This window comes from Lampris incognitus, chromosome 21 (genome assembly GCF_029633865.1).
Source record: "Lampris incognitus isolate fLamInc1 chromosome 21, fLamInc1.hap2, whole genome shotgun sequence".
Lineage (NCBI taxonomy): Eukaryota > Metazoa > Chordata > Actinopteri > Lampriformes > Lampridae > Lampris > Lampris incognitus.
The window spans coordinates 95,482-120,169 of NC_079231.1; the positions used below are offsets into that span (position 1 = coordinate 95,482).

Genomic DNA, 24,688 nt, shown 5'->3' on the forward strand with positions numbered 1-24,688 from the left:
ACCACTCAGAACATGCCCCTTCTCTTGATGCTCCCATGAAAGAAACATTGAACATCATCTAAAGCACAGAGCTTGTGATTAAACCACTGCTCTGTACCCGCTTACTGCTCAGGAAGCAGCACCCCAGCTCATCGTCGTGGGTGGCGGGACTCACTTTAGAAAAACATTTCTCACGATAAAACTAAACTTAACCCCCAAAGTAGGATTAGGTTTGGCTAAACGTAACGGATGACTATGTTTTTCGATTAGGGTTGGGCCAAGGCTTCATCTGCTCTGGCACACAATCCTACAGAGAATACCATAGCAAGACACCAACTCGTCGCAGTAGCCAAGCTAACCACGGCAATGGTATTTCTGATGGAAAGTACTGAGCTTTTCAGAGTAAAAGATTTGCATAAAATGAACAAAGAGAGCTTTCTACATGTTTCACTTGAGATAAGGTTTGGGCTTATCTGCTCAGTCAGACAATCCCACAAAAAAAATACAACAGACAATAACTCTTAGCAGTAGCCAAGCTATCCATGACAAAATCAGTTCTGATGGAAAATACTGAGCTTTTCCAACTGAAAGGTTTGGATAAAATTAACAGATTGCTCTTTCTATATCTTTCGTTTAGGGATGAGTTAGGCTAAGAGTTTTGTCTGCTCAGGCAAACAATACAACAGACAATACCACATCAACTACCTCTTCGCAGTAGCATTTCTGAACATGGAGTGATAGTTTCAGATAAAATTAACGGATTGCTCTGTCTAGATGTTTCGGTTGGGATAGGGTTTTAGCTGCTAAGGCATTAAATCTTAGAGAATACCAATGCAACAGAGAATAACTTCGATAGACAAGCTAACCACAGTAATGGCATTTCAGATGGAATGTACCGAGCTGCTCGGAATAAAATCTTTGGATAAAATCAAGGGTTGGGTCGTTCCACATCTTTTGGTTAGAGTAGAGTTACGGTTATGGTTTTATCTGCTCAGGCAGACAATCCCACAGAAAATACCACGGCAACAGAGACTAACTCTTTATAGTAGCCAAACTAACCACAGCAAAGTCATTTCTGATGGAAAGTACCGAGCTTCTCGGAGTGATAGTTCCGGATGAAATTAACAGATGACTCTTTCTACATGTTTCACTTAAGAGTAAGGGTTTTATCTGCTCAGCCAGATAATCCCATAGAAATACCACAGCAATAGACAGTCTTGGTGGTAGCCAAGCCAACCATAGCAATGGCATTTCTGATGGACAGCAGCGAGCTTGTCGCAGCAATAGTTTTGGGCAAAATAAACGGATGGTTCTTTCTACATGTTTCATTTGGGTTGGGGTAAGAGTTTTACCTGCTCAGGCGGACAATCCCTCAGCGACAGAGACTAACTCTTCATAGTAGCCAAACTAACCACAGCAAAGTCATTTCTGATGGAAAGTACCGAGCTTCTCGGAGTGATAGTTCCGGATGAAAGTAACAGATGACTCTTTCTACATGTTTCACTTAAGAGTAAGGGTTTTATCTGCTCAGCCAGATAATCCCATAGAAATACCACAGCAATAGACAGTCTTGGTGGTAGCCAAGCCAACCATAACAATGGCACTTCTGATGGACAGCAGCGAGCTTGTCGCAGCAATAGTTTTGGGTAAAATAAACGGATGGTTCTTTCTACATGTTTCAGTTGGGTTGGGGTAAGAGTTTTACCTGCTCAGGCGGACAAACCCTCAGCGACAGAGACTAACTCTTCATAGTAGCCAAGCTAACTACAGCAATGGCATTTCTGATGGAAAGTACCAAGCTTCTCGGAGTGAAAGTCTTGGATAAAATTAATGGACGTTTCTTTCTATATGTTTCGCTTAGTGCAAGGGTTTTATCAGCTCAGGCAGACAATTGCACAAAGAATACCACAGCAACAGAGACCAACTCTTCGTAGTAGCCAAGCTAGCCACGGCAATGGCATTTCTGATGGAAAGTACCAAGCTTCTCGGAGTGAAAGTTTTGGATAAAATTAATGGACAGCTCTTTCTACATGTTTCGCTTAGCGTTGTATCAGCTCAGGCAGTCAATCGCACACAACACCACAGCAACAGAGACTAACTCTTCGTAGTAGCCAAGCCAACTACGGCAATGGCATTCCTGATGGAAAGTACCAAGCTTCTCGGTGTGAAAGTTTTGGATAACATTACTGGACGCCTCTTGCTACAAATTTCGCTTAAGATCAGGGTTTTATCTCTTCAGGCGGACAATCCCACAAAAATACAACACCAACAGAGAATAACTCTTCGTGGTAGCCAAGCTAATCACGTCAATGGCATTTTTGATGGAAAGTACCGAGCTTCTTGGAGGGAAAGATTTGGGTAAAATTAATGCACGGCTTTTCTACATATTTCGCTTTGTCTAAGAGTTTTATCCATTGAGGCAGACAATCCCTCAGAAATACAACAGAAACAGAGACCAACTCTTTGTGGTAGCCAAGCTAACCACGGCAATGGAATTTCTGAAGCAAAGAACCGAGCTTCTTGGAATGAATGTTTTGGATAAAATTAACGGACGGCTCTTCCTACATGTTTTGGTTGGGTTAGGGTAAGTGTGTTACCCGTTTAAGCAAACAATCGCAGACATACAACACCAACAGAGACTAACTCTTCGTGGTAGCCAAGCTAACCATGGCAATGGCATTTCTGATGCAAAGTACCAAGCTTCTTGGAGGGAAAGATTAGGGTAAAATTAATGCACGGCTTTTCTACATATTTCGCTTAGTGTAAGGGTTTTATCCGTTTAGGCGGACAATCCCTCAGAAATACAACAGAAACAGAGACCAACTCTTCGTGGTAGCCAAGCTAACCACGGCAATGGAATTTCTGAAGCAAAGAACCGAGCTTCTTGGAGTGAATGTTTTTGGATAAAATTAACGGACAGCTCTTCCTACATGCTTTGGTTGGGTTAGGGTAAGTGCGTTACCTGTTTAAGCAGACAATCGCAGAAATACAACAGCAACAGAAACTAACCCTTCATTGTAGCCAAGCTAACTACGAAAATGGAATTTCTGATGGAAAGTACCAAGCTACTCGTAGTAAAAGTTTTGGATAAAATTACTGGACGGCTTTTTCTATATATTTCGCTTAGTTGTAAGGGCACTATCTGCTCAGGCAGACAATCGAACAGAGAATACCACAGCAACAGAGACTAACTCTTCACAGTAGCGAAGCTACCCATGGCAATGGCATTTCTGAAGGAAAGAACCGGGCTTCTCGGACTGAAAATTTTGGATGAAATTAACAGAGTGCTTTCTAAATGTTTAGCTTAGAGTAAGGGTTTTATCTGTTTAGGCGGACAATCCCTCAAACAATAGCGACAGAGACTAACTCTTCGTGGTAGCAAAGGTAACCACGGCAATGACATTTTTGAAGAAAAAACCGAGCATCTTGGAGTGAAAGTTTTGGACAAAATTAACGGATGGCTCTTCCTACATGTTTTGGTTGGGTTAGGTTAAGTGTGTTACCTGTTTTAGCAGATAATCGCACAGAGAATACCATAGCAACAGAGACCAACTCTTACTTGTAGCCAAGCTAACCACGGCAATGGCATTTATGATGGAAAATAGAGGTACTCGTAAAAATTTTGAATAAAAATACTGAACGGCTCTTTCAACATATTTCAGTTAGTATAAGGATTTTAGCAGCTCAGGCAGACAATCGCACAGAGAATACCACAGCAACAGAGACCAACTCTTCGCAGTAGCCAAGCTAACCACGGCAATGGCATTTCTGATGGAAAGTACCAAGCTTCTCGGAGTGAAAGTTTTGGATAAAATTAATGGACGGCTCTTTCTACATGTTTCGCTTACCGTTACAGTTTTATCAGCTCAGGCAGTCAATCGCACAGAGAATACCACAGCAACAGAGACCAACTCTTCGCAGTAGCCAAGCTAACCACGGCAAGGGCATTTCAGATTGAAAATACTAGGTTAACTTTATGGTTAGGGTTGAATGCCAGAGCCAACACATGTCAACTGAGCACCTCCGCCAATGCCCAAGTGCTGGATTAGAAATACCCCAAGGATTAGGGTTAGGGATAGAGTTTGATTGGTTAAGTCTAGGGGAAAATTGGGTGTTTAGTCGTTACAACTGATCTCCCATTGTCTTACATCTTGATTACTTTATCCCGTTTTAAACTTGAAAAGTTGTTGGTGGGGTTTGAAACAATACAAGTGTTTTTTGTTTGTTTTGTTTTTTTTAAATTGAACTTTTCTGCAATTGCAATTTAATGTTTTAAGAGTTAAAACTAAGGTTTAGGGTTAGATCAAATTGATGAATTTCTGCACTTTTGTCCTTTTTACCACTCAGAACATGCTCCTTCTCTTGATGCTCCCATGAAAGGAACATTGATCATCATCTAAAGCACAGAGCTTGTGATTAAACCACTTCTCTGTACCCGCTTAGCGCTCAGGAAGAAGCACCCCAGCTCATCATCGTGGGTGGCGGGACTCACTTTAGAAAAACATTTCTCACGATAAAACTAAAGAACTTATCCCCGAAAATAGGATTAGGTTTGGCGGGACGTAACGGATGGCTCTATATCTTTCGATTAGGGTTGGGGCAAGGGTTTCATCTGCTTTGGCACACAATCCTACAGAGAATACCACAGCAAGACATCAACTCGTCGCAGTAGCCAAGCTAACCACGGCAATGGCATTTCTGATGGAAAGTACCAAGCTTCTCGGAGTGAAAGTTTTGGATAAAATTAATGGACGGCTCTTTCTACATGTTTCGCTTACCGTTACAGTTTTATCAGCTCAGGCAGTCAATCGCACAGAGAATACCACAGCAACAGAGACCAACTCTTCGCAGTAGCCAAGCTAACCACGGCAAGGGCATTTCAGATTGAAAATACTAGGTTAACTTTATGGTTAGGGTTGAATGCCAGAGCCAACACATGTCAACTGAGCACCTCCGCCAATGCCCAAGTGCTGGATTAGAAATACCCCAAGGATTAGGGTTAGGGATAGAGTTTGATTGGTTAAGTCTAGGGGAAATTTGGGTGTTTAGTCGTTACAACTGATCTCCCATTGTCTTATATCTTGATTACTTTATCCCGTTTTAAACTTGAAAAGTTGTTGGTGGGGTTTGAAACAATACAAGTGTTTTTTGTTTGTTTTGTTTTTTTTAAATTGAACTTTTCTGCAATTGCAATTTAATGTTTTAAGAGTTAAAACTAAGGTTTAGGGTTAGATCAAATTGATGAATTTCTGCACTTTTGTCCTTTTTACCACTCAGAACATGCTCCTTCTCTTGATGCTCCCATGAAAGGAACATTGATCATCATCTAAAGCACAGAGCTTGTGATTAAACCACTTCTCTGTACCCGCTTAGCGCTCAGGAAGAAGCACCCCAGCTCATCATCGTGGGTGGCGGGACTCACTTTAGAAAAACATTTCTCACGATAAAACTAAAGAACTTATCCCCGAAAATAGGATTAGGTTTGGCGGAACGTAACGGATGGCTCTATATCTTTCGATTAGGGTTGGGGCAAGGGTTTCATCTGCTTTGGCACACAATCCTACAGAGAATACCACAGCAAGACATCAACTCGTCGCAGTAGCCAAGCTAACCACGGCAATGGTATTTCTGATGGAAAGTACTGAGCTTTTCAGAATAAAAGTTTTGCATAAAATGAACATAGAGCTTTCTACATGTTTCACTTGAGATAAGGTTTGGGTTAGGGCTTATCTGCTCAGGCAGACAATCCCACAAAAAAAATATCACAACAGCTTCTGCTACCAAGCTTCTCGGAGTGAAAGTTTTAGATAAAATTACTGGACAGCTCTTTCTATGTTTCGCTTAGGGTAAGGGTTTTATCAGCTCAGGCAGACAATCACACAAAGAATATCACAGCAACAGAGACGAACTCTTCGCAGTAGCCAAGCTAACCACGGCAATAGTATTTCTGATGGAAAGTACTAAGCTTCTCGGAGTGAAAGTCTTGGATAAAATTAATGGACGTTTCTTTCTATATGTTTCGCTTAGTGTAAGGGTTTTATCAGCTCAGGCAGACAATCGCACAGAGAATACCACAGCAACAGAGACGAACTCTTCGCAGTAGCCAAGCTAACCACAGCAATGGCATTTCTGATGGAAGGACCAAGCTTCTCGAAGCGAAAGTTTTAGATAAAATTACTGGACGGCTCTTTCTATGTTTCGCTAAGGGTAAGGGTTTTATCAGCTGAGGCAGACAATCGCACAGAGAATACCACAGCAACAGAGACGAACTCTTCGCAGTAGCCAAGCTAACCACGGCAATTCTGATGGAAAGTACCAAGCTTCTCGGAGTGAAAGTCTTGGATAAAATTAATGGACGTTTCTTTCTATGTTTCGCTTAGTGTAAGGGTTTTATCAGCTCACGCAGACAATCGCACAGAGAATACCACAGCAACAGAGACTAACTCTCTGCAGTAGCCAAGCTAACCACTCCAATAGTATTTCTGATGGAAAGTACCAAGCTTCTCGGAGTGAAAGTCTTGGATAGAATTAATGGACGGCTCTTTTTATATGTTTCGCTTAGTGTAAGGGTTTTATCAGCTCAGGCAGACAATCGCACAGAGAATACCACAGAAACAGAGACGAACTCTTCGCAGTAGCCAAGCTAACCACGGCAATTCCGATGGAAAGTACCAAGCTTCTCGGAGTGAAAGTCTTGGATAAAATTAATGGACGGCTCTTTCTATATGTTTCGCTTAGTGTAAGGGTTTTATCAGCTCAGGCACACAATCGCACAGCAACAGAGACTAACTCTTCGCAGTAGCCAAGCTAACCACGGCAATGGCATTTCTGATGGAAAGTAACAAGCTTCTCAGAGTGAAAGTCTTGGATAAAATTAAGGGACGGCCCGTTCTATGTTTCGCTTAGTGTAAGGGTTTTATCAGCTCAGGCAGACAATCGCACAGCAACAGAGACTAACTCTTCGCAGTAGCCAAGCTAACCACGGCAATGGCATTTCTGATGGAAAGTAACAAGCTTCTCGGAGTGAAAGTCTTGGATAACATTAATGGAAGAATCTTTCTATATGTTTCGCTTAGTGTAAGGGTTTTATCAGCTCAGGCAGACAATCGCACAGCAACAGAGACTAACTCTTCGCAGTAGCCAAGCTAACCACGGCAATGTCATTTCTGATGGAAAGTACCACGCTTCTCAGAGTGAAAGTCTTGGATAAAATTAAGGGACGGCACTTTCTATGTTTCGCTTAGTGTAAGGGTTTTATCAGCTCAGGCAGACAATCGCACAGAGAATAACTCTTTGCAGTAGCCAAGCTAACGACGGCAATGGCATTTCTGATGGAAAGTACCAAGCTTCTCGGAGTGAAAGTCTTGGATAAAATTAAAGGCCGGCTCTTTCTATGTTTCGCTTAGTGTAAGGGTTTTATCAGCTCAGGCAGGCAATTGCACAGAGAATACCACAGCAACAGAGACTAACTCTTTGCAGTAGCCAAGCTCACCACGGCAATGGCATTTCTGATGGAAAGTACCAAGCTTCTCGGAGTGAAAGTCTTGGATAAAATTAATGGATGTTTCTTTCTATATGTTTCGCTTAGTGTAAGGGTTTTATCAGCTCAGGCAGACAATCACACAGAGAATACCACAGCAACAGAGACTAAGTCTTCGCAGTAGCCAAGCTAACCACAGCAATGGCATTTCTGATGGAAAGTACCAAGCTTCTCGGAGTGAAAGTCTTGGATAAAATTAAGCGACGGCCCTTTCTATGTTTCGCTTAGTGTAAGGGTTTTATCAGCTCAGGCAGACAATCGCACAGAGAATACCACAGCAAAAGAGACCAACTCTTCGCAGTAGCCAAGCTAACCACGGCAATGGCATTTCTGATGGAAAGTACCAAGCTTCTCGGAGTGAAAGTCTTGGATAAAATTAAGGGACGGCCCTTTCTATGTTTCGCTTAGTGTAAGGGTTTTATCAGCTCAGGCAGACAATCGCACAGAGAATACCACAGCAAAAGAGACCAACTCTTCGCAGTAGCCAAGCTAACCACGGCAATGGCATTTCTGATGGAAAGTACCAAGCTTCTCAGAGTGAAAGTCTTGGATAGAATTAATGGACGGCTCTTTCTATATGTTTCGCTTAGTGTAAGGGTTTTATCAGCTCAGGCAGCCAATCGCACAGAGAATACCACAGCAACAGAGACTAACTCTTCGCAGTAGCCAAGCTAACCACAGCAATGGCATTTCTGATGGAAGGACCAAGCTTCTCGAAGCAAAAGTTTTAGATAAAATTACTGGATGGATCTTTCTATGTTTCACTTAGGGTAAGGGTTTTATCAGCTGAGGCAGACAATCGCACAGAGAATACCACAGCAACAGAGACGAACTCTTCGCAGTAGCCAAGCTAACCACGGCAATTCCGATGGAAAGTACCAAGCTTCTCGGAGTGAAAGTCTTCGATAAAATTAATGGACGGCTCTTTCTATATGTTTCGCTTAGTGTAAGGGTTTTATCAGCTCAGGCAGACAATCGCACAGCAACAGAGACTAACTCTTCGCAGTAGCCAAGCTAACCACGGCAATGGCATTTCTGATGGAAAGTAACAAGCTTCTCAGAGTGAAAGTCTTGGATAAAATTAAGGGACGGCCCGTTCTATGTTTCGCTTAGTGTAAGGGTTTTATCAGCTCAGGCAGACAATCGCACAGCAACAGAGACTAACTCTTCGCAGTAGCCAAGCTAACCACGGCAATGGCATTTCTGATGGAAAGTAACAAGCTTCTCGGAGTGAAAGTCTTGGATAACATTAATGGAAGAATCTTTCTATATGTTTCGCTTAGTGTAAGGGTTTTATCAGCTCAGGCAGACAATCGCACAGAGAATACCACAGCAACAGAGACGAACTCTTCGCAGTAGCCAAGCTAACCACGGCAATGGCATTTCTGATGGAAAGTTCCAAGCTTCTCAGAGTGAAAGTCTTGGATAAAATTAAGGGACGGCTTTCTATGTTTCACTTAGTGTAAGGGTTTTATCAGCTCAGGCAGACAATCGCACAGAGAATACCACAGCAACAGAGACTAACTCTCCGCAGTAGCCAAGCTAACCACGGCAATGGCATTTCTCATGGAAAGTACCAAGCTTCTCGGAGTGAAAGTCCTGGATAGAATTAATGGACGGCTCTTTCTATATGTTTCGCTTAGTGTAAGGGTTTTATCAGCTCAGGCAGACAATCACAAGGAGAATACCACAGCAACAGAGACGAACTCTTTGCAGTAGCCAAGCTAACCACGGCAATGGCAATTCTGATGGAAAGTACCAAGCTTCTCGGAGTGAAAGTCTTGGATAAAATTAATGGACGGCTCTTTTTATATGTTTCGCTTAGTGTAAGGGTTTTATCAGCTCAGGCAGACAATCGCACAGCAACAGAGACTAACTCTTCGCAGTAGCCAAGCTAACCACGGCAATGTCATTTCTGATGTAAAGTACCACGCTTCTCAGAGTGAAAGTCTTGGATAAAATTAAGGGACGGCTCTTTCTATGTTTCGCTTAGTGTAAGGGTTTTATCAGCTCAGGCAGACAATCGCACAGAGAATAAATCTTTGCAGTAGCCAAGCTAACGACGGCAATGGCATTTCTGATGGAAAGTACCAAGCTTCTCGGAGTGAAAGTCTTGGATAAAATTAAAGGCCGGCTCTTTCTATGTGTCGCTTAGTGTAAGGGTTTTATTAGCTCAGGCAGGCAATCGCACAGAGAATACCACAGCAACAGAGACTAACTCTTTGCAGTAGCCAAGCTCACCACGGCAATGGCATTTCTGATGGAAAGTACCAAGCTTCTCGGAGTGAAAGTCTTGGATAAAATTAATGGATGTTTCTTTCTATATGTTTCGCTTAGTGTAAGGGTTTTATCAGCTCAGGCAGACAATCACACAGAGAATACCACAGCAACAGAGACTAAGTCTTCGCAGTAGCCAAGCTAACCACAGCAATGGCATTTCTGATGGAAGGACAAAGCTTCTCGAAGCGAAAGTTTTAGATAAAATTACTGGACGGCTCTTTGTTTCGCTTAGTGTAAGGGTTTTATCAGCTCAGGCAGACAATCGCACAGAGAATACCACAGCAACAGAGACGAACTCTTCGCAGTAGCCAATCTAACCACAGCAATGGCATTTCTGATGGAAAGTACCAAGCTTCTCGGAGTGAAAGTCTTGGATAAAATTAAGGGACGGCCCTTTCTATGTTTCGCTTAGTGTAAGGGTTTTATCAGCTCAGGCAGACAATCGCACAGAGAATACCACAGCAACAGAGACGAACTCTTCGCAGTAGCCAAGTTAACCACGGCAATGGCATTTCTGATGGAAAGTACCAAGGTTCTCGGAGTGAAAGTCTTGGATAAAATTAATGGACGGCTCTTTCCATGTTTCGCTTAGTGTAAGGGTTTTATCAGCTCAGGCAGACAATCGCACAGAGAATACCACAGCAACAGAGACGATCTCTTCGCAGTAGCCAAGCTAACCACGGCAATGGCATTTCTGATGGATAATATTGAGCTTCTCGGAGTGAAGGTTGAATGCCCGGGCCAGCGCGTGTCACCAGAATGCCTCCGCCAGTGCTGGTTTAGAGATATCCCCAGAATTAGGGATGTGGATAGAGTTTGATGGATTAAGGATACGGTAAATTTGGATGTTTCTTCTTTACAATTCACCTCCCATCTTGATTAGTTTACCCTGCTTTAAGCTTGGAAAGTTATTGGTGGGGTTTAGAGTAATATAAGCTTCTTCTCTTTTTTTTGAAGTAGTCTGCTATTGCAATTTAATGTTTTTAGGGTAAGGGTTAGGACTAAGGTTTAGGTCTGGTTAAAACTGGTGGATTTCTGAATGTTCCCCCTTTTTAACCCCTCAGAATGCGCTCCTTCCTCGAAGCTCCCATAAAGGATAAAAAAAAAAAAAAACAACAAATGTAGAATGAGCTATCTGTTAATTTCATCCAAACCTTTCACACCGAGAAGCTCTGTACTTTCCATCAGAAACGCCACTACAGTGGTTAGCTTGGCAACCGCCAAGACAGTCTCTTTTACTATCGTATTCTTTGTGGGATTAATTCTTAGCAGGAGTCAAGCTAACCACGATAATGGCATTTCTGATGGGAAATACTGAGTGTCTTGGAGCTTTAGGTTTGTATACAATTAACAGATGGCTCTTTCTACATTTTAAAGGGTTGGGATAGGTTTAGTATAAGGGTTTTATCTGCACAAGCAAACAGTCTCTGTTGCTGACCAATAACCCTACACAAACCCTGACTGAAAAATGTAGAACAAGATGGCTCTTTCTACATGTTTCGCTTAAGGTATGGGTTTTATCAGCTCAGGCAGACAATCGCACAGAGAATACCAGAGCAACAGAGACTAACTCTTCGCAGTAGCCAAGCTAACAACGGCAATGGCATTTCTGATGGAAAGTACCAAGCTCCTCGGAGTGAAAGTCTTGGATAAAATTAATGGACGTTTCTTTTTATATGTTTCGCTTAGTGTAAGGGTTTTATCGGCTCAGGCAGACAATTGCAAAGAGAATACCACAGCAACAGAGAACAAGTCTTCACAGTAGCCAAGCTAATCACGGCAATGGCATTTCTGATGGAAAGCACCAAGCTTCTCGGAGTGAAAGTCTTGGATAAAATTAATGGACGTTTCTTTCTATAGGTTTCGCTTAGTGTAAGGGTTTTATCAGCTCAGGCAGACAAATCGCACAGAGAATACCACAGCAACAGAGACGAACTCTTCGCAGTAGCCAAGCTAACCACAGCAATGGCATTTCTGATGGAAGGACCAAGCTTCTCGAAGCGAAAGTTTTAGATAAAATTACTGGACGGCTCTTTCTATAGGTTTCGCTTAGTGTAAGGGTTTTATCAGCTCAGGCTAACAATCGCACAGAGAATACCACAGCAACAGAGACGAACTCTTCGCAGTAGCCAAGCTAACCACAGCAATGGCATTTCTGATGGAAGGACCAAGCTTCTCGAAGCGAAAGTTTTAGATAAAATTACTGGACGGCTCTTTCCATGTTTCGCTTAGGGTAAGGGTTTTATCAGCTGAGGCAGACAATCGCACAGAGAATACCACAGCAACAGAGACTAACTCTCTGCAGTAGCCAAGCTAACCACGCCAATAGTATTTCTGATGGAAAGTACCAAGCTTCTCGGAGTGAAAGTCTTGGATAGAATTAATGGACGGCTCTTTTTATATGTTTCGCTTAGTGTAAGGGTTTCATCAGCTCAGGCAGACAATCGCACAGCAACAGAGATTAAGTGTTCGCAGTAGCCAATGCTAACCACGGCAATAGAATTTCTGATGGAAAGTACCAAGCTTCTCAGAGTAAAAGTCTTGGATAAAATTAAGGGACGGCCCTTTCTATGTTTCGATTAGTGCAAGGGTTTTATCAGCTCAGGCAGACAATCGCACAGAGAATACCACAGCAACAGAAACTAACTCTTCGCAGTAGCCAAGCTAACCACCGCAATGGCATTTCTGATGGAAGGACCAAGCTTCTCGAAGCGAAAGCTTTAGATAAAATTACTGGACGGCTCTTTCTATGTTTCGCTTTGGGTAAGGGTATTATCAGCTCAGGCAGACAATCGCACAAAGAATACCACAGCAACAGAGACGAACTCTTCGCAGTAGCCAAGCTAACCACGGCAATAGTATTTCTGATGGAAAGTACTAATCTTCTCGGAGTGAAAGTCTTGGATAAAATTAATGGACGTTTCTTTCTATATGTTTCGCTTAGTGTAAGGGTTTTATCAGCTCAGGCAGACAATCGCACAGAGAATACCACGGCAACAGAGACGAACTCTTCGCAGTAGCCAAGCTAACCACGGCAATGGCATTTCTGATGGATAATATTGAGCTTCTCGGAGTGAAGGTTGAATGCCCGGGCCAGCGCGTGTCACCAGAATGCCTCCGCCAGTGCTTGTTTAGAGATATCCCCAGAATTAGGGATGTGGATAGAGTTTGATGGATTAAGGATACGGTAAATTTGGATGTTTCTTCTTTACAATTCACCTCCCATCTTGATTAGTTTACCCTGCTTTAAGCTTGAAAAGTTATTGGTGGGGTTTAGAGTAATAAGCTTCCTCTCTTTTTTTTTGAAGTAGTCTGCTATTGCAATTTAATGTTTTTAGGGTAAGGGTTAGGACTAAGGTTTAGGTCTGGTTAAAACTGGTGGATTTCTGTAATGTTCCCCCTTTTTAACCCCTCAGAATGCGCTCCTTCCTCGAAGCTCCCATAAAGGATCAAAAAAAAAAAACAACAAATGTAGAATGAGCCATCTGTTAATTTTATCCAAACCTTTCACACCGAGAAGCTCTGTACTTTCCATCAGAAACGCCACTACAGTGGTTAGCTTGGCAACCGCCAAGACAGTCTCTGTTATTATCGTATTCTTTGTGGGATTAATTCTTAGCAGGAGTCAAGCTAACCACGGCAATGGCATTTCTGATGGGAAATAGAGTGTCCTGGAGCTTTAGGTTTGTATACAATTAACAGATGGCTCTTTCTACATTTTAAAGGGTTGGGATAGGTTTAGTATAAGGGTTTTATCTGCACAAGCAGACAGTCTCTGTTGCTGACCAATAACCCTACACAAACCCTGACTGAAAAATGTAGAACAAGATGGCTCTTTCTACATGTTTCGCTTAGGGTATGGGTTTTATCAGCTCAGGCAGACAATCGCACAGAGAATACCAGAGCAACAGAGACTAACTCTTCACAGTAGCCAAGCTAACAACGGCAATGGCATTTCTGATGGAAAGTACCAAGCTCCTCAGAGTGAAAGTCTTGGATAAAATTAATGGACGTTTCTTTTTATATGTTTCGCTTAGTGTAAGGGTTTTATCAGCTCAGGCAGACAATCGCAGAGCAACAGAGAGGAATTCTTCGCAGTAGCCAAGCTAACCACGGCAATGGCATTTCTGATGGAAAGTACCAAGCTTCTCAGAGTGAAAGTCTTGGATAAAATTAAGGGACGGCCCTTTCTATGTTTCGCTTAGTGCAAGGGTTTTATCAGCTCAGGCAGACAATCGCACAGCAACAGAGACGAATTCTTCGCAGTAGCCAAGCTAACCACAGCAATGGCATTTCTGATGGAAGGACCAAGCTTCTCGAAGCGAAAGTTTTAGATAAAATTACTGGAGGGCTCTTTCTATAGGTTTCGCTTAGTGTAAGGGTTTTACCAGCTCAGGCAGACAATTGCACAGAGAATACCACAGCAACAGAGACGAACTCTTCACAGTAGCCAAGCTAACCACAGCAATGGCATTTCTGATGGAAGGACCAAGCTTCTCGAAGCGAAAGTTTTAGATAAAATTACTGGAGGGCTCTTTCTATAGGTTTCGCTTAGTGTAAGGGTTTTACCAGCTCAGGCAGACAATTGCACAGAGAATACCACAGCAACAGAGACGAACTCTTCGCAGTAGCCAAGCTAACCACAGCAACGGCATTTCTGATGGAAGGACCAAGCTTCTCGAAGCGAAAGTTTTAGATAAAATTACTGGACGGCTCTTTCTATGTTTCGCTTAGGGTAAGGGTTTTATCAGCTCAGGCAGACAATCGCACAGAGAATACCACAGCAACAGAGACGAACTCTTCGCAGTAGCCAAGTTAACCATGGCAATGGCATTTCTGATGGAAAGTACCAAGCTTCTCGGAGTGAAAGTCTTGGATAAAATTAATGGACGGCTCTTTCCATGTTTCGCTTAGTGTAAGGGTTTTATCAGCTCAGGCAGACAATCGCACAGAGAATACCACAGCAACAGAGACGAACTCTTCGCAGTAGCCAAGCTAACCACGGCAATGGCATTTCTGATGGATAATATTGAGCTTCTCGGAGTGAATGTTGAATGCCCGGGCCAGCGCGTGTCACCAGAATGCCTCCGCCAGTGCTGGTTTAGAGATATCCCCAGAATTACGGATGTGGATAGAGTTTGATGGATTAAGGATACGGTAAATTTGGATGTTTCTTCTTTACAATTCACCTCTCATCTTGATTAGTTTACCCTGCTTTAAGCTTGAAAAGTTATTGGTGGGGTTTAGAGTAATATAAGTTTCTTCTCTTTTTTTGAAGTAGTCTGCTATTGCAATTTAATGTTTTTAGGGTAAGGGTTAGGACTAAGGTTTAGGTCTGGTTAAAACTGGTGGATTTCTGAATGTTCCCCCTTTTTAACCCCTCAGAATGCGCTCCTTCCTCGAAGCTCCCATAAAGGATCCAAAAAAAAACAACAAATGTAGAATGAGCTATCTGTTAATTCATCCAAACCTTTCACACCGAGAAGCTCTGTACTTTCCATCAGAAACGCCACTACAGTGGTTAGCTTGGCAACCGCCAAGACAGTCTGTTACTATCGTATTCTTTGTGGGATTAATTCTTAGCAGGAGTCAAGCTAACCACGGCAATGGCATTTCTGATGGGAAATACTGAGTGTCTTGGAGCTTTAGGTTTGTATACAATTAACAGATGGCTCTTTCTACATTTTAAAGGGTTGGGATAGGTTTAGTATAAGGGTTTTATCTGCACAAGCAAACAGTCTCTGTTGCTGACCAATAACCCTACACAAACCCTGACTGAAAAATGTAGAACAAGATGGCTCTTTTTATATGTTTCGCTTAGTGTAAGGGTTTTATCAGCTCAGGCAGACAATCGCAAAGAGAATACCACAGCAACAGAGAACAAGTCTTCGCAGTAGCCAAGCTAATCACGGCAATGGCATTTCTGATGGAAAGCACCAAGCTTCTCGGAGTGAAAGTCTTGGATAAAATTAATGGACGTTTCTTTTTATATGTTTCGCGTAGTGTAAGGGTTTTATCAGCTCAGGCAGACAATCGCACAGCAACAGAGACGAGTTCTTCGCAGTAGCCAAGCTAACCACGGCAATGGCATTTCTGATGGAAAGTACCAAGCTTCTCAGAGTGAAAGTCTTGGATAAAATTAATGGACGTTTCTTTCTATAGGTTTCGCTTAGTGTAAGGGTTTTATCAGCTCAGATAGACAAATCGCACAGAGAATACCACAGCAACAGAGACGAACTCTTCACAGTAGCCAAGCTAACCACAGCAATGGCATTTCTGATGGAAGGACCAAGCTTCTCGAAGCGAAAGTTTTAGATAAAATTACTGGAGGGCTCTTTCTATAGGTTTCGCTTAGTGTAAGGGTTTTACCAGCTCAGGCAGACAATTGCACAGAGAATACCACAGCAACAGAGACGAACTCTTCGCAGTAGCCAAGCTAACCACAGCAACGGCATTTCTGATGGAAGGACCAAGCTTCTCGAAGCGAAAGTTTTAGATAAAATTACTGGACGGCTCTTTCTATGTTTCGCTTAGGGTAAGGGTTTTATCAGCTCAGGCAGACAATCGCACAGAGAATACCACAGCAACAGAGACTAACTCTCTGCAGTAGCCAAGCTAACCACGCCAATAGTATTTCTGATGGAAATACCAAGCTTCTCGGAGTGAAAATCTTGGATAGAATTAATGGACGGCTCTTTTTATACGTTTCGCTTAGTGTAAGGGTTTCATCAGCTCAGGTAGACAATCGCACAGAGAATACCACAGCAACAGAGACGAACTCTTCGCAGTAGCCAAGCTAACCACGGCAATGGCATTTCTGATGGAAAGTACCAAGCTTCTCAGAGTGAAAGTCTTGGATAAAATTAAGGGACGGCCCTTTCTATGTTTCGCTTAGTGCAAGGGTTTTATCAGCTCAGGCAGACAATCGCACAGAGAATACCACAGCAACTGAGACGAACTCTTCGCAGTAGCCAAGCTAACCACGGCAATAGTATTTCTGATGGAAAGTACTAAGCTTCTCGGAGTGAAAGTCTTGGATAAAATTAATGGACGTTTCTTTCTATGGGTTTCGCTTAGTATAAGGGTTTTATCAGCTCAGGCAGACAATCGCACAGCAACAGAGACGAATTCTTCGCAGTAGCCAAGCTAACTACGGCAATGGCATTTCTGATGGAAAGTACCAAGCTTCTCAGAGTGAAAGTCTTGGATAAAATTAAGGGACGGCCCTATGTTTCGCTTAGTGCAAGGGTTTTATCAGCTCAGGCAGACAATCGGACAGAGAATACCACAGCAACAGAAACTAACTCTTCGCAGTAGCCAAGCTAACCACAGCAATGGCATTTCAGATGGAAGGACCAAGCTTCTCGAAGCGAAAGTTTTAGATAAAATTACTGGACGGCTCTTTCTATGTTTCGCTTAGGGTAAGGGTTTTATCAGCTCACGCAGACAATCGCACAAAGAATACCACAGCAACAGAGACGAACTCTTCGCAGTAGCCAAGCTAAGCACGGCAATAGTATTTCTGATGGAAAGTACTAAGCTTCTCGGAGTGAAAGTCTTGGATAAAATTAATGGACGTTTCTTTCTATAGGTTTCGCTTAGTGTAAGGGTTTTATCAGCTCAGGCAGACAAATCGCACAGAGAATACCACAGCAACAGAGACGAACTCTTCGCAGTAGCCAAGCTAACCACAGCAATGGCATTTCTGATGGAAGGACCAAGCTTCTCGAAGCGAAAGTTTTAGATAAAATTAATGGACGTTTCTTTCTATAGGTTTCGCTTAGTGTAAGGGTTTTACCAGCTCAGGCAGACAATCGCACAGAGAATACCACAGCAACAGAGACGAACTCTTCGCAGTAGCCAAGCTAACCACAGCAACGGCATTTCTGATGGAAGGACCAAGCTTCTCGGAGTGAAAGTCTTGGATAGAATTAATGGACGGCTCTTTTTATATGTTTCGCTTAGTGTAAGGGTTTAATCAGCTCAGGCAGACAATCGCACAGCAACAGAGATTAACTCTTCGCAGTAGCCAATGCTAACCACGGCAATGGCATTTCTGATGGAAAGTACCAAGCTTCTCAGAGTGAAAGTCTTGGATAAAATTAAGGGACGGCCCTTTCTATGTTTCGCTTAGTGCAAGAGTTTTATCAGCTCAGGCAGACAATACCACAGCAACAGAGACGAACTCTTCGCAGTAGCCAAGCTAACCACGGCAATAGTATTTCTGATGGAAAGTACTAAGCTTCTCGGAGTGAAAGTCTTGGATAAAATTAATGGACGTTTCTTTCTATAGGTTTCGCTTAGTGTAAGGGTTTTATCAGCTCAGGCAGACAATCGCACAGAGAATACCACAGCAACAGAGACGAACTCTTCGCAGTAGCCAAGCTAACCACAGCAATGGCATTTCTGATGGAAGGACCAAGCTTCTCGAAGCGAAAGTTTTAGATAAAATTACTGGACGGCTCTTTCTAAGTTTCGCTTAGGGTAAGGGTTTTATCAGCTGAGGCAGACAATCGCACAGAGAATACCACAGCAACAGAGACGAACTCTTCGCAGTAGCCAAGATAACCACGGCAATTCTGATGGAAAGTACCAAGCTTCTCGGAGTGAAAGTCTTGGATAAAACTAATGGACGTTTCTTTCTATATGTTTCGCTTAGTGTAAGGGTTTTATCAGCTCAGGCAGACAATCGCACAGCAACAGAGATTAACTCTTCGCAGTAGCCAAGCTAACCACGGCAATAGCATTTCTGATGGAAAGTACCAAGCTTCTCAGAGTGAAAGTCTTGGATAAAATTAAGGGACGGCCCTTTCTATGTTTCAATTAGTGCAAGGGTTTTATCAGCTCAGGCAGACAATCGCACAGAGAATACCACAGCAACAAAAACTAACTCTTCGCAGTAGCCAAGCTAACCACAGCAATGGCATTTCTGATGGAAGGACCAAGCTTCTCGAAGCGAAAGTTTTAGATAAAATTACTGGACGGCTCTTTCTATGTTTCGCTTTGGGTAAAGGTTTTATCAGCTCAGGCAGACAATCGCACAGAGAATACCACAGCAACAGAGACGAACTCTTCGCAGTAGCCAAGCTAACCACAGCAATGGCATTTCTGATGGAAGGACCAAGCTTCTCGAAGCGAAAGTTTTAGATAAAATTAATGGACGGCTCTTTTTATATGTTTCGCTTAGTGTAAGGGTTTTATCAGCTCAGGCAGACAGTAACACAGGGAACACCACAACAACAGAGTCTAACTCTTCGTAGTAGCCAAACTAACTACTTAAATGGCAGTACTGATGGAAAGTACCAAGCTTCTCGGAGTGAAAATTTTGGGTAAAATTAATGGACGCCTCTTTCTAAATGTTTCATTTATGGTAAGGGTTTTATCTGTGCGGTCGGACAATCCCGCAGAAATACCATAGCAACAGAGACTAACTCTTCGTGGTAACAAAGCTAACTACGGCACTGGCATTCCTGATTTAAAGTATCAAGTTTCTTGCAGTGAAACTTGTGGATAAAGTTAATGAACGGCTATTCCACATATTTCACTTATAGTAAGGGTTTTATCTGTTCAGTCGGAAAATCCCGCAGAAACACAATAGCAACAGACACTGTCTGCCTAAGCAGATAAAACCCTTATGCTAAACCTATCCCAACCCTTACAAAAAGATGTAGAAAGAGCCAGCCGCTAATTATATCTGAACCAAAAGCTCCGAAACACCAGATATACCATTGCCGTGGTTAGCTTGGCTCCTGCTAAGAATTAATCCCACAAATAATACCATAGCAACAGACACTGTCTTGGAGGTTGCCAAGCTAACAATAACATTTCTGATGGAAAGTACAGAGCTTCTCGGTATGCAAGATTTGGATAAAACTAACAGACGGCTCTTTCAACACGTTTGGGTTGGGGTTTGTATTAGGGTAAAGGTTTTATCTGCTCAGGCAGCAAATCCAACAGAAAACCCCACATTAACAGAGACCAACTCTTCGCGGTAGCCAAGCTAACCACGGCAACAGCATTTCTGATGGAAAGTACCAAGCTTCTCGGAGTGAAAGTCTTGGATAAAATTAATGGACGGCCCTTTCTATATGTTTCGCTTAGTGTAAGAGTTTTATCAGCTCAGGCAGACAATCGCACAGAGAATACCACAGCAACAGAGACTAACTCTTCGCAGTAGCCAAGCTAACCACGGCAATGGCATTTCTGATGGAAAGTACCAAGTTTCTCGGAGTGAAAGTCTTGGATAAAATTAATGGACGGCTCTTTCTATAAGTTTCGCTTAGTGTAAGGGTTTTATCAGCTCAGGCAGACAATCGCACAGAGAATACCACAGCAACAGAGACCAACTCTTCGCAGTAGCCAAGCTAACCACGGCAAGGGCATTTCAGATTGAAAATACTAGGTTAACTTTATGGTTAGGGTTGAATGCCAGAGCCAACACATGTCAACTGAGCACCTCCGCCAATGCCCAAGTGCTGGATTAGAAATACCCAAAGGATTAGGGTTAGGGATAGAGTTTGATTGGTTAAGTCTAGGGGCAATTTGGGTGTTTAGTCGTTACAACTGATCTCCCATTGTCTTATATCTTGATTACTTTATCCCGTTTTAAACTTGAAAAGTTGTTGGTGGGGTTTGAAACAATACAAGTGTTTTTTGTTTGTTTTGTTTTTTTTAAATTGAACTTTTCTGCAATTGCAATTTAATGTTTTAAGAGTTAAAACTAAGGTTTAGGGTTAGATCAAATTGATGAATTTCTGCACTTTTGTCCTTTTTACCACTCAGAACATGCTCCTTCTCTTGATGCTCCCATGAAAGGAACATTGAACATCATCTAAAGCACAGAGCTTGTGATTAAACCACTTCTCTGTACCCGCTTAGCGCTCAGGAAGAAGCACCCCAGCTCATCATCGTGGGTGGCGGGACTCACTTTAGAAAAACATTTCTCACGATAAAACTAAAGAACTTATCCCCGAAAATAGGATTATGTTTAGCTGAACGTAACGGATGGCTCTATATCTTTCGATTAGGGTTGGGGCAAGGGTTTCATCTGCTTTGGCACACAATCCTACAGAGAATACCACAGCAAGACATCAACTCGTCGCAGTAGCCAAGCTAACCACGGCAATGGTATTTCTGATGGAAAGTACTGAGCTTTTCAGAATAAAAGTTTTGCATAAAATGAACAAAGAGAGCTTTCTACATGTTTCACTTGAGATAAGGTTTGGGTTAGGGCTTATCTGCTCAGGCAGACAATCCCACAAAAAAAATACCACAACAGAGAATAACTCTTAGCAGTAGCCAAGCTAACCACAGCAATGGCATTTCTGATGAAAAGTACCAAGCTTCTTGGAGTGAAAGTCTTGGATAAAATTAATGGACGGCTCTATGTTTCGCTTAGTGTAAGGGTTTTATCAGCTCAGACAGACAATCGCACAGAGAATACCACAGTAACAGAGACTAACTCTTCGTAGTAGCCAAGCTAACCACAGCAATGGCATTTCTGATGTTAAGTACCAAGCTTCTCGGAGTGAAAGTCTTGGATAAAATTAATGGACGTTTCTTTCTATATGTTTCGCTTAGTGTAAGGGTTTTATCAGCTCAGGCAGACAATCGCACAGCAACAGAGACTAACTCTTCGCAGTAGCCAAGCTAACCACGGCAATGGCATTTCTGATGGAAAGTACCAAGCTTCTCAGAGTGAAAGTCTTGAATAAAATTAAGGGACGGCCCTTTCTATGTTTCGCTTAGTGCAAGGGTTTTATCAGCTCAGGCAGACAATGGCACAGAGAATACCACAGCAACAGAAACTAACTCTTCGCAGTAGCCAAGCTAACCACAGCAATGGCATTTCTGATGGAAGGACCAAGCTTCTCGAAGCGAAAGTTTTAGATAAAATTACTGGACGGCTCTTTCTATGTTTCGCCTAGGGTAAGGGTTTTATCAGCTCAGGCAGACAATCGCACAAAGAATATCACAGCAACAGAGACGAACTCTTCGCAGTAGCCAAGCTAACCTCGGCAATAGTATTTCTGATGGAAAGTACTAAGCTTCTCGGAGTGAAAGTCTTGGATAAAATTAATGGACGTTTCTTTCTATAGGTTTCGCTTAGTGTAAGGGTTTTATCAGCTCAGGCAGACAATCGCACAGAGAATACCACAGCAACAGAGACGAACTCTTCGCAGTAGCCAAGCTAACCACAGCAATGGCATTTCTGATGGAAGGACCAAGCTTCTCGAAGCGAAAGTTTTAGATAAAATTACTGGATGGCTCTTTCCATGTTTCGCTAAGGGTAAGGGTTTTATCAGCTGAGGCAGACAATCGCACAGAGAATACCACAGCAACAGAGACCAACTCTCTGCAGTAGCCAAGCTAACCACGCCAACAGTATTTCTGATGGAAAGTACCAAGCTTCTCGGAGTGAAAGTCTTGGATAGAATTAATGGATGGCTCTTTTTATATGTTTCGCTTAGTGTAAGGGTTTTATCAGCTCAGGCAGACAATCGCACAGAGAATACCACAGCAACAGAGACTAACTCTTCGCAGTAGCCAAGCTAACCACGGCAATTCTGATGGAAAGTACCAAGCTTCTCGGAGTGAAAGTCTTGGATAAAATTAATGGACGTTTCTTTCTATAGGTTTCGCTTAGTGTAACGGTTTTATCAGCTCAGGCAGACAATCGCACAGAGAATATCACAGCAACAGAGACGAACTCTTCGCAGTAGCTAAGCTAACCACAGCAATGGCATTTCTGATGGAAAGTACCAAGCTTCTCGGAGTGAAATTCTTGGATAAAATTAATGGACGGCTCTTTCGATATGTTTCGCTTAGTGTAAGGGTTTTATCAGCTCAGGCAGACAATCGCACACAGAATACCACAGCAATAGAGTCAAACTCTTCACAGCAGCCAAGCTAACCACGGCAATGGCATTTCTGATGGATAATATTGAGCTTCTCGGAGTGAAAGTTAAGGGTTGAATGCCCGGGCCAGCGCGTGTCACCAGAGTGCCTCCGCTAGTGTTGGCTTAGAGATATCCCCAGAATTAGGGTTATGGATGTGGATAGAGTTTGATGGATTAAGGATACGGTAAATTTGGATGTTTCTTCTTTACAATTCACCTCCCATCTTGATTAGTTTACCCTGCTTTAAGCTTGGAACGTTATTGGTGGGGTTTAGAGTAATATAGGCTTCTCTTTCTTTTTGAAGAAGTCTGCTATTGCTATTTAATGTTTTTAGGGTAAGGACTAAGGTTTAGGTCTGGATAAAACTGGTGGATTTCTCAAATGTTCCCCCTTTTTAACCCCTCAGAATGCGCTCCTTCCTCGAAGCTCCCATAAAGGAGAAAAAAAAACAATGTAGAATGAGCTATCCGTTAATTTTATCCAGTCCTTTCACACCGAGAAGCTCTGTACTTTCCATCAGAAACGCCACTGCAGTGGTTAGCTTGGCAACCGCCAAGACAGTCTCTGTTACTATGGTATTCTTTGTGGGATTAATTCTTAGCAGGAGTCAAGCTAACCACAGCAATGGCATTTCTGATGGGAAATACTGAGCGTCTTCGAGCTTTAGGTTTGTATACAATTAACAGATGGCTCTTTCTACATTTTAAAGGGTTGGGATAGATTTAGTATAAGGGTTTTATCTGCACAGGCAGACAGTCTCTGTTGCTGACCATGACCCTACACCAACCCTGACTGAAAAATATAGAACAAGATGGCTCTTTCTACATGTTTCGCTTAGGGTATGGGTTTTATCAGCTGAGGCAGACAATCGCACAGAGAATACCACAGCAAAAGAGACCAACTCTTCGCAGTAGCCAAGCTAACCACGGCAATGGCATTTCTGATGGAAAGTACCAAGCTTCTCAGAGTGAAAGTCTTGGATAGAATTAATGGACGGCTCTTTCTATATGTTTCGCTTAGTGTAAGGGTTTTATCAGCTCAGACAGACAATCGCACAGAGAATACCACAGTAACAGAGACTAACTCTTCGTAGTAGCCAAGCTAACCACAGCAATGGCATTTCTGATGTTAAGTACCAAGCTTCTCGGAGTGAAAGTCTTGGATAAAATTAATGGACGTTTCTTTCTATATGTTTCGCTTAGTGTAAGGGTTTTATCAGCTCAGGCAGACAATCGCACAGCAACAGAGACTAACTCTTCGCAGTAGCCAAGCTAACCACGGCAATGGCATTTCTGATGGAAAGTACCAAGCTTCTCAGAGTGAAAGTCTTGAATAAAATTAAGGGACGGCCCTTTCTATGTTTCGCTTAGTGCAAGGGTTTTATCAGCTCAGGCAGACAATGGCACAGAGAATACCACAGCAACAGAAACTAACTCTTCGCAGTAGCCAAGCTAACCACAGCAATGGCATTTCTGATGGAAGGACCAAGCTTCTCGAAGCGAAAGTTTTAGATAAAATTACTGGACGGCTCTTTCTATGTTTCGCCTAGGGTAAGGGTTTTATCAGCTCAGGCAGACAATCGCACAAAGAATATCACAGCAACAGAGACGAACTCTTCGCAGTAGCCAAGCTAACCTCGGCAATAGTATTTCTGATGGAAAGTACTAAGCTTCTCGGAGTGAAAGTCTTGGATAAAATTAATGGACGTTTCTTTCTATAGGTTTCGCTTAGTGTAAGGGTTTTATCAGCTCAGGCAGACAATCGCACAGAGAATACCACAGCAACAGAGACGAACTCTTCGCAGTAGCCAAGCTAACCACAGCAATGGCATTTCTGATGGAAGGACCAAGCTTCTCGAAGCGAAAGTTTTAGATAAAATTACTGGATGGCTCTTTCCATGTTTCGCTAAGGGTAAGGGTTTTATCAGCTGAGGCAGACAATCGCACAGAGAATACCACAGCAACAGAGACCAACTCTCTGCAGTAGCCA

The 24,688-nt window shown here is 42.6% G+C and overlaps 4 non-coding genes across 4 annotated transcripts; all 4 read right to left on the reverse strand.

Annotated features, from left to right (window-relative positions):
• On the reverse strand, nt 1-209 carry LOC130131849 (small nucleolar RNA U3). The gene has a single exon (XR_008812406.1). It is a non-coding gene; the product is annotated as a small nucleolar RNA U3 (small nucleolar RNA).
• Nucleotides 210-4,317: 4,108 nt separating this feature from the next.
• On the reverse strand, nt 4,318-4,529 carry LOC130131842 (small nucleolar RNA U3). The gene has a single exon (XR_008812399.1). It is a non-coding gene; the product is annotated as a small nucleolar RNA U3 (small nucleolar RNA).
• A 718-nt stretch (nt 4,530-5,247) lies between these two features.
• On the reverse strand, nt 5,248-5,459 carry LOC130131843 (small nucleolar RNA U3). Its single transcript, XR_008812400.1, has one exon. It is a non-coding gene; the product is annotated as a small nucleolar RNA U3 (small nucleolar RNA).
• A 15,113-nt stretch (nt 5,460-20,572) lies between these two features.
• On the reverse strand, nt 20,573-20,784 carry LOC130131869 (small nucleolar RNA U3). The gene has a single exon (XR_008812418.1). It is a non-coding gene; the product is annotated as a small nucleolar RNA U3 (small nucleolar RNA).
• Between the last annotated feature and the right edge of the window lie 3,904 nt (nt 20,785-24,688).